The sequence below is a fragment of the Salvelinus fontinalis genome, unplaced genomic scaffold (assembly GCF_029448725.1).
Source record: "Salvelinus fontinalis isolate EN_2023a unplaced genomic scaffold, ASM2944872v1 scaffold_0010, whole genome shotgun sequence".
In the NCBI taxonomy this organism is placed as follows: Eukaryota; Metazoa; Chordata; class Actinopteri; order Salmoniformes; family Salmonidae; genus Salvelinus; species Salvelinus fontinalis.
This window is the reverse complement of record NW_026600219.1, coordinates 18,707-29,401: the sequence shown is the minus strand read 5'-3', so window position 1 is coordinate 29,401 and position 10,695 is coordinate 18,707. Positions and strand designations below refer to the sequence as shown.

Here is a 10,695-nt window from a genome sequence, read left to right as displayed (position 1 = left end):
GTACTGTTTCTTCTTGACAACATAAGGCCTGGATTCAATCTGATTGTTGCCCGCTGAACATTTAAAAGGTCATATCTGATTGGGAGAAAGAGAGAGGAATCACGGAAAGACAAATGAAGACTGGTTGGATGAAAGCTCAGTGGGCGAATAGACTGGTTGGATGAAAGCTCAGTGGGCGAATAGACTGGTTGGATGAAAGCTCAGTGGGCGAATCAACTGGTTGGATGAAAGCTCAGTGGACGAATAGATTGGTTGGATGAAAGCTCAGTGGACGAATAGATTGGTTGGATGAAAGCTCAGTGGGCGAATCAACTGGTTGGATGAAAGCTCAGTGGACGAATAGATTAGTTGGATGAAAGCTCAGTGGACGAATAGATTGGTTGGATGAAAGCTCAGTGGGCGAATAGACTGGTTGGATGAAAGCTCAGTGGGCGAATCAACTGGTTGGATGAAAGCTCAGTGGGCGAATAGACTGGTTGGATGAAAGCTCAGTGGGAAAGGCTTAATGAAAGCTCTGTGAGTGGAATTTACAGCTGAGAGACAAATAAAATGAACTTTTTAGGGGGTTGGAGGTGGATGGGGAGGGGGTGTTAAACGCGGGTTGCAACCTGCCAAGGTCGCCAGTTCTAATCACGGTTGCGACTAGTTTTCCAACTCTACCCAACATAACTAATTACATTTCTAATCTACAAACTGAACATCTTTAAATACGTGCAAAAACAAGGATCGTGGCCCACCCCTGCTGGTGCAGTGGACTAAACACTGAGATAGATGACCCCTGCAGTGGACTAAACACTGAGGTAGATGACCCCTGCTGGCCCAGTGGACTAAACACTGAGATAGATGACCCCTGCTGGCCCAGTGGACTAAACACCGAGATAGATGACCCCTGCTGGCCCAGTGGACTAAACACCGAGATAGATGACCCTGCTGGCCCAGTGGACTAAACACCGAGATAGATGACCCTGCTGGCCCAGTGGACTAAACACTGAGATAGATGACCCCTGCTGGCCCAGTGGACTAAACACCGAGATAGATGACCCTGCTGGCCCAGTGGACTAAACACCGAGATAGATGACCCCTGCTGGCCCAGTGGACTAAACACCGAGATAGATGACCCTGCTGGCCCAGTGGACTAAACACCGAGATAGATGACCCTGCTGGCCCAGTGGACTAAACACTGAGATAGATGACCCTGCTGGCGCAGTGGACTAAACACCGAGATAGATGACCCTGCTGGCCCAGTGGACTAAACACCGAGATAGATGACCCTGCTGGCGCAATGGACTAAACACAGAGATGACACTCAACTGCTTTTCCTCCTTCTGACACCCAGGTGGCGACACGCATCTCTGTGTGCCTGGCAGATATCTCCGCTTTGATGTCGGCCCACCACCTCAACCTAGACAAGACGGAGCTGCTCTTCCTCCCGGGGAAGACCTGCCCGCTCAAAGACCTCTCCATCACGGTTGACAACTCCACCGTGTCGGCGTGACCCTGGACAACAAACACCCTGTCGTTCTCTGTAAACATCAAAGCAGTGACTCGCTCCGGCAGGTTCGTGCTCGACAACATCCGTAGAGTACGACCCTACCTCACACAGGAAGCGGCGCAGGTCCTAATCCAGGCAGTTGTCATCTCCCGTCTGGATTACTGCTACTCTCTGTTGGCTGGGCTCCCTACCTGTCTGGACTACTGCTACTCTCTGTTGGCTGGGCTCCCTGCCTGTCTGGACTACTGCTACTCTCTGTTGGCTGGGCTCCCTGCCTGTCTGGACTACTGCTACTCTCTGTTGGCTGGGCTCCCTGCCTGTCTGGACTACTGCTACTCTCTGTTGGCTGGGCTCCCTGCCTGTCTGGACTACTGCTACTCTCTGTTGGCTGGGCTCCCTACCTGTCTGGACTACTGCTACTCTCTGTTGGCTGGGCTCCCTACCTGTCTGGACTACTGCTACTCTCTGTTGGCTGGGCTCCCTGCCTGTCTGGACTACTGCTACTCTCTGTTGGCTGGGCTCCCTGCCTGTCTGGACTACTGCTACTCTCTGTTGGCAGGGCTCCCTACCTGTCTGGACTACTGCTACTCTCTGTTGGATGGGCTCCCTGCCTGTCTGGACGACTGCTACTCTCTGTTGGCTGGGCTCCCTGCCTGTCTGGACTACTGCTACTCTCTGTTGGCAGGGCTCCCTACCTGTCTGGACTACTGCTACTCTCTGTTGGCTGGGCTCCCTGCCTGTCTGGACTACTGCTACTCTCTGTTGGCTGGGCTCCCTGCCTGTCTGGACTACTGCTACTCTCTGTTGGCTGGGCTCCCTACCTGTCTGGACTACTGCTACTCTCTGTTGGCTGGGCTCCCTGCCTGTCTGGACTACTGCTACTCTCTGTTGGCTGGGCTCCCTGCCTGTCTGGACTACTGCTACTCTCTGTTGGCAGGGCTCCCTACCTGTCTGGACTACTGCTACTCTCTGTTGGCTGGGCTCCCTGCCTGTCTGGACTACTGCTACTCTCTGTTGGCAGGGCTCCCTACCTGTCTGGACTACTGCTACTCTCTGTTGGCTGGGCTCCCTGCCTGTCTGGACTACTGCTACTCTCTGTTGGCTGGGCTCCCTACCTGTCTGGACTACTGCTACTCTCTGTTGGCTGGGCTCCCTGCCTGTCTGGACTACTGCTACTCTCTGTTGGCTGGGCTCCCTGCCTGTCTGGACTACTGCTACTCTCTGTTGGCTGGGCTCCCTGCCTGTCTGGACTACTGCTACTCTCTGTTGGCTGGGCTCCCTGCCTGTCTGGACTACTGCTACTCTCTGTTGGCTGGGCTTCCTGCCTGTCTGGACTACTGCTACTCTCTGTTGGCTGGGCTCCCTGCCTGTCTGGACTACTGCTACTCTCTGTTGGCTGGGCTCCCTGCCTGTCTGGACTACTGCTACTCTCTGTTGGCTGGGCTCCCTACCTGTGCCATCAAACCCCTGGAACTTACCCAGAACACAGCAGCCCGCCTGCTTTTCAACCTCATGTCACCTACTGACTACGTTGAGGACATTTGTTTTATGTCTAGGCCCGAGATATGTGGTTGTCCCACCTGGATATCTTAAGATGAATGCACTAACTGTAAGTCTCTCTGGATAAGAGCATCTACTAAATGACTAACATGTAAAGGTCACAGGTTCTAATCCTGTGGATGCTGTTTAAAAAAGGGTATATTTATAGCCCTGGTTACACCTCATATTAACATGTGGTTTCTCTGATCGAAGTGATCCAAACCTGTTTTAAAGTTTGACCCATTTACACTTGGTATTAATGTGTCTGAACCCCAATAACCTCTCCATCCTCCTGAGCTGTGCACTCCTTCACTACTCTACACACATCTTAGTGTGCACTCCTTCACTACTCTACACACATCTTAGTGTGCACTCCTTCACTACTCTACACACATCTTAAAGTGTGCACTCTTTCACTACTCTACACACATCTTAGTGTGCACTCCTTCACTACTCTACACACATCTTAGTGTGCACTCCTTCACTACTCTACACACATCTTAGTGTGCACTCCTTCACTACTCTACACACATCTTAGTGTGCACTCCTTCACTACTCTACACACATCTTAGTGTGCACTCCTTCACTACTCTACACACATCTTAGTGTGCACTCCTTCACTACTCTACACACATCTTAGTGTGCACTCCTTCACTACTCTACACACATCTTAGTGTGCACTCCTTCACTACTCTACACACATCTTAAAGTGTGCACTCCTTCACTACTCTACACACATTTTAAAGTGTGCACTCCTTCACTACTCTACACACATCTTAGTGTGCACTCCTTCACTACTCTACACACATCTTAGTGTGCACTCCTTCAACTACTCTACACACATCTTAGTGTGCACTCCTTCACTACTCTACACACATCTTAGTGTGCACTCCTTCACTACTCTACACACATCTTAGTGTGCACTCCTTCACTACTCTACACACATCTTAGTGTGCACTCCTTCACTACTCTACACACATCTTAGTGTGCACTCCTTCACTACTCTACACACATCTTAGTGTGCACTCCTTCACTACTCTACACACATCTTAGTGTGCACTCCTTCACTACTCTACACACATCTTAGTGTGCACTCCTTCACTACTCTACACACATCTTAGTGTGCACTCCTTCACTACTCTACACACATCTTAAAGTGTGCACTCCTTCACTACTCTACACACATTTTAAAGTGTGCACTCCTTCACTACTCTACACACATCTTAGTGTGCACTCCTTCACTACTCTACACACATCTTAGTGTGCACTCCTTCACTACTCTACACACATCTTAAAGTGTGCACTCCTTCACTACTCTACACACATTTTAAAGTGTGCACTCCTTCACTACTCTACACACATCTTAGTGTGCACTCCTTCACTACTCTACACACATCTTAGTGTGCACTCCTTCACTACTCTACACACATCTTAAAGTGTGCACTCCTTCACTACTCTACACACATCTTAGTGTGCACTCCTTCACTACTCTACACACATTTTAAAGTGTGCACTCCTTCACTACTCTACACACATTTTAAAGTGTGCACTCCTTCACTACTCTACACACATCTTAGTGTGCACTCCTTCACTACTCTACACACATCTTAGTGTGCACTCCTTCAACTACTCTACACACATCTTAGTGTGCACTCCTTCACTACTCTACACACATCTTAGTGTGCACTCCTTCACTACTCTACACACATCTTAGTGTGCACTCCTTCACTACTCTACACACATCTTAGTGTGCACTCCTTCACTACTCTACACACATCTTAGTGTGCACTCCTTCACTACTCTACACACATCTTAGTGTGCACTCCTTCACTACTCTACACACATCTTAGTGTGCACTCCTTCACTACTCTACACACATCTTAGTGTGCACTCCTTCACTACTCTACACACATCTTAGTGTGCACTCCTTCACTACTCTACACACATCTTAGTGTGCACACCTTCACTACTCTACACACATCTTAAAGTGTGCACTCCTTCACTACTCTACACACATCTTAAAGTGTGCACTCCTTCACTACTCTACACACATCTTAGTGTGCACTCCTTCACTACTCTACACACATCTTAGTGTGCACTCCTTCACTACTCTACACACATCTTAGTGTGCACTCCTTCACTACTCTACACACATCTTAGTGTGCACTCCTTCACTACTCTACACACATCTTAGTGTGCACTCCTTCACTACTCTACACACATCTTAGTGTGCACTCCTTCACTACTCTACACACATCTTAGTGTGCACTCCTTCACTACTCTACACACATCTTAAAGCATTGTAGTGGTGTAGGCATGAGTTGGAGCAGGTTTCCATGTAGTTAAACAGACTGGCTATAGTTTAACAGACTTCATGTAGTTAAACAGACTGGCTATAGTAAAACAGATTGGATTGGATCTCAATTGGATTTCCTTGAGTCCTCTCATCGCCTCCTCAAAACCCATTAGATGAGAAGGTTAGAACAGGGAGGGACCCTAAAATCCATGTAGGGAGGTGAACAAGTGCACCCGTTGGGAGAAAAGGGGAGATTAATGGGACACACCCAGTGAGTATTTCTAGTCAGAGTACAGCAACACTGTCCTACAGTCTCCAAACAGCAAACTAAAACATTTTAAAGAAGTCCCCTTTTTAATTACAATTGGATATAAAGCATTTTGTTGGTAAACAGTCAGACAGGAAACATAGAGCACTTCTACTACAAAGGGGCAGTTTCCCAGTCACAGGTCACAGGTCACAGGTCACAGGTCATAATCATGGACTAAACCGCGTTTTACATCCATCTGGGTCTGGGAAACAGGACCTTGGTGAGACGAGGAGAACAGTGACATTCTTCAGCTTCCTGTTAAAGTAGTAGCAGTACATGTTGGAGTGGTGAGAGATTCCTTCATTCGCCGTCTGCCAGAGAGGTACATGTTTGGCCCGGCGGGGATGCGAGCTGGCGGTTAGTTTCTGGCCGGCGTGACAGCGGAGGTGGTTTTGACAGTCTTCTTCATGTGGTGGTAGTTGGGGAGGATCTTCATCAGGAAGTCCAGCTGAAGAGTCTGAGGCTGCAGAACACATGAACACATGTTGTTCACTGCTAACGAGGAAACACTGGATGGATTGGAGTGGAGAAAGACCAAGCTACATGGACTGTATGTCTTCTAGACACAGACCTGTACAACACTAATCTGTGTGTGTGTGTGTACCTGTGGTCGCTCTGTCTGCACACGTCTCTGACACACAGACCTGTACAACACTAATCTGTGTGTGTGTGTGTACCTGTGGTCGCTCTGTCTGCACACGTCTCTGACACACAGACCTGTACAACACTAATCTGTGTGTGTGTGTGTACCTGTGGTCGCGCTGTCTGCACACGTCTCTGACACACAGACCTGTACAACACTAATCTCAGTGTGTGTGTGTGTGTACCTGTGGTCGCTCTGTCTGCATAGGTCTCTACACACAGACCTGTACAACACTAATCTCAGTGTGTGTGTGTGTGTGTGTGTGTGTGTGTGTGTGTACCTGTGGTCGCTCTGTCTGCACACGTCTCTGACACCCCGAGCCGAAGATGACAGTGTTTTCAGGTATGACCTCACAGGTGTTGACCTGGCAACAGGCGCCGATGATGCAACCAGAGGTTAGAATCATGTTCCTGCCCAGGTCAGCTGGAGGAGGGGGAGGAGGACATTAAACAGATATGTGAGAACACAGTTCACATGATGGAAGGATGATGGAAGGGTTCTCTCCATAAGTGATTTAAAAAACTATCAACACAGACACCCTCAGTCTTATAGAACATTGTGAAGAAGACAGTCTTATAGAACATTGGGACGGAGACAGTCACAGAGAACATTGGGACGAAGACAGTTTCATAGAACATTGGGACGAAGACAGTCTCATAGAACATTGGGACGAAGACAGTCTCATAGAACACTGGGAAGAAGACAGTCTCATAGAACACTGGGAAGAAGACAGTCTCATAGAACATTGGGACGAAGACAGTCTCATAGAACATTGGGAAGAAGACAGTCTCATAGAACATTGGGACGAAGACAGTCTCATAGAACATTGGGACGAAGACAGTCTCATAGAACATTGGGACGAAGACAGTCTCATAGAACATTGGGACGAAGACAGTCTCATAGAACATTGGGACGAAGACAGTCTCATAGAACATTGGGACGAAGACAGTCTCATAGAACATTGGGACGAAGACAGTCTCATAGAACATTGGGACGAAGACAGTCTCATAGAACATTGGGACGAAGACAGTCTCATAGAACATTGGGACGAAGACAGTCTCATAGAACATTGGGACGAAGACAGTCTCATAGAACATTGGGACGAAGACAGTCTCATAGAACATTGGGACGAAGACAGTCTCATAGAACATTGGGACGAAGACAGTCTCATAGAACATTGGGACGAAGACAGTCTCATAGAACATTGGGACGAAGACAGTCTCATAGAACATTGGGACGAAGACAGTCTCATAGAACATTGGGACGAAGACAGTCTCATAGAACATTGGGAAGAAGACAGTCATTACTGAATTTGTGGCATTTTAATCTTTCTTACCTTTGGATTCTATTACATTGTTGTCCCCAATTTTCAAAGCTTGAGACACTGCAAGTATCATTGGTTAAGGATCGTTTCATACTTTAGCAACAAAAGGACTTTCAGAGCAGCAATATACACACATACAGATATGTAATATTACAGAGGTCAAATGTCCAAATAGCTGTACCCTAAAGGTCAGTTATTGGCTGTCCTACACCTCTATATGCTGTACCCTATAGGTCAGTGGCTGTACCCTATAGGTCAGTGGCTGTACCCTATAGGTCAGTGGCTGTACTACACCTCTATATGCTGTACCCTATAGGCCAGTGGCTGTACCCTATAGGTCAGTGGCTGTACTACACCTCTATATGCTGTACCCTATAGGTCAGTAGCTGTACTACACCTCTATATGCTGTACCCTATAGGTCAGTGGCTGTACCCTATAGGCCAGTGGCTGTACCCTATAGGTCAGTGGCTGTACCCTATAGGCCAGTGGCTGTACCCTATAGGTCAGTGGCTGTACCCTATAGGCCAGTGGCTGTACCCTATAGGCCAGTGGCTGTACCCTATAGGTCAGTGGCTGTACTACACCTCTATATGCTGTACCCTATAGGTCAGTAGCTGTACTACACCTCTATATGCTGTACCCTATAGGTCAGTGGCTGTACCCTATAGGCCAGTGGCTGTACCCTATAGGTCAGTGGCTGTACCCTATAGGTCAGTATAAAGGATACTACATCCAACTTCAAACACGTTGTTGATGCCGATGGTCATCGTCTTGGGCTCCACTCCCTCAGAGTCCGGCGCTATGTTCTCTGGATAACTGATCAAAGACAGACAGCCAGCTTCAATCAGACAGCCAGCTTCAATCAGACAGCCAGCTTCAATCAGACAGCCAGCTTCATTCAGACAGCCAGCTTCATTCAGACAACCAGCTTCAATCAGACAACCAGCTTCAATCAGACAGCCAGCTTCAATCAGACAGCCAGCTTCAATCAGACAGCCACCTTCATTCAGACAGCCAGCTTCAATCAGACAACCAGCTTCAATCAGACAGCCACCTTCATTCAGACAGCCAGCTTCATTCAGACAGCCAGCTTCAATCAGACAGCCACCTTCAATCAGACAACCAGCTTCAATCAGACAACCAGCTTCAATCACTACAATGGAGACCATAATATGGCAGAGGAAAAAGAGACCATAATATGGCAGAGGAAAAAGAGACCATAATATGGCAGAGGAAAAAGAGACCATAAAATGGCAGAGGAAAAAGAGACCATAATATGGCAGAGGAAAAAGAGACCATAATATGGCAGAGGAAAAAGAGACCATAATATGGCAGAGGAAAAAGAGACCATAATATGGCAGAGGAAAAAGAGACCATAATATGGCAGAGGAAAAAGAGACCATAATATGGCAGAGGAAAAAGAGACCATAATATGGCAGAGGAAAAGGAGACCATAATATGGCAGAGAAAAAAGAGACCATAATATGGCAGAGAAAAAAGAGACCATAATATGGCAAAGGAAAAAGAGACCATAATATGGCAGAGGAAAAAGAGACTATAATATGGCAGAGGAAAAAGAGACCATAATATGGCAGAGGAAAAAGAGACCATAATATGGCAGAGGAAAAAGGAGACCATAATATGGCAGAGGAAAAAGGAGACCATAATATGGCAGAGGAAAAAGAGACCATAATATGGCAGAGGAAAAAGAGACCATAATATGGCAGAGGAAAAAGGAGGTGGGGGAAAGACAGAATAAAAGTATGTAAGGAATAAAGTGTAGGGAGAATGGATAGATGTAACAGGGGAGGGAAAAATAAGGCGGAGGGGGAGAAAGAGGCGTCCATAGAACACAGGAGAGACCTCACCGTTGCACCCTTCCACTTCTATAAGATTCACTATTGTTATGTTCACCTGTTAATTATGAGAGCTTGTTCCTCGATGAGGTTGCCTTCTCCGATGACTATGGGTCCTGCCTCGGCTATGATGCGGGCTTTGGGATGGACCACCGTTCTGGCACCTTGAAGAACCATACATGAACAGTCAAATGTGTAACGCTAGCCTACTAACATCAACCATTTTAGCTGGCTGCAAAGTGGATATGTACTCAGTAACCTGAACCGTGTAATAATGTCAAGCTATATGGAGACTAGAGCTACTACAGGACAAACGAATGTTGTTGATGCTCATTCTTAAATAAATAGTTAGCGAACGTTACCTGGCTCGCTAAGCTAAAGGCTACATTTGACGTCTTCTTACCAATAGTGACGTCCCCTCTGATCTCGCTTTCGACACACACCACGGCGCCAGCTGCTATTTTAGCACTACAAACAGAACACCAAGTGTTGGTAATAATCAGCAATACAAAAAGCGTACCATTTTTGAATCATCTGTATGTCTACAAGTTAGTTAGCTACGATTTTAGCTATAGCAAGGAGCTAACTTAGCTAGTCACGTTAGCTAGCGGTTTCCTAAAACATATTCACCTTGTTTTAACACATTCAAACTATCATAAAACATTATGAAACAGTAACAATGTGTTATTTGATACACAATACTGTACTAAAAACGAATTCGAGTTGGATTCGTAATACCTTTTTTGAGCACTTTGTTTATCCGACATTTTGTTGATCGACTTTCGATTTTCGACAATCGACTTCGAATCCTTCTCAGCATACACGACGTCATTGTGCGCTTGCGTGGTACGGAGACAAGATGAGGAGTGGGTGCGGGAAATTAATGGGGATTTAGTGTCACCTAGCGAATGTTTACAAAACTGCAGCTGACCTCATCTTCTAATATTTTTATTCAGAGAAAATGGTTAAATTATTATTCAATTTTCTCCTTTTTAATCTACTCTCTGTTTATCATATATGCATAGTCACTTTAACTATACATTCATGTACATACTACCTCAATTGGCCCGACCATCCAGTGCTCCCGCACATTGGCCTACTGGGCTATCTGCATTGTGTCCCACCCACCACCCACCAACCCCTCTTTTACGCTACTGCTACTCTCTGTTCATCATATATGCATAGTCACTTTAACCATATCTACATGTACATACTACCTCAATCATCCTGACTA

The 10,695-nt window shown here is 46.7% G+C and overlaps 1 pseudogene; it reads right to left on the bottom strand.

Moving 5' to 3' along the window:
• Positions 1-5,662: 5,662 nt before the first annotated feature.
• LOC129842081 (dynactin subunit 6-like) lies at positions 5,663-10,308 on the bottom strand (annotated as a pseudogene).
• Between the last annotated feature and the right edge of the window lie 387 nt (positions 10,309-10,695).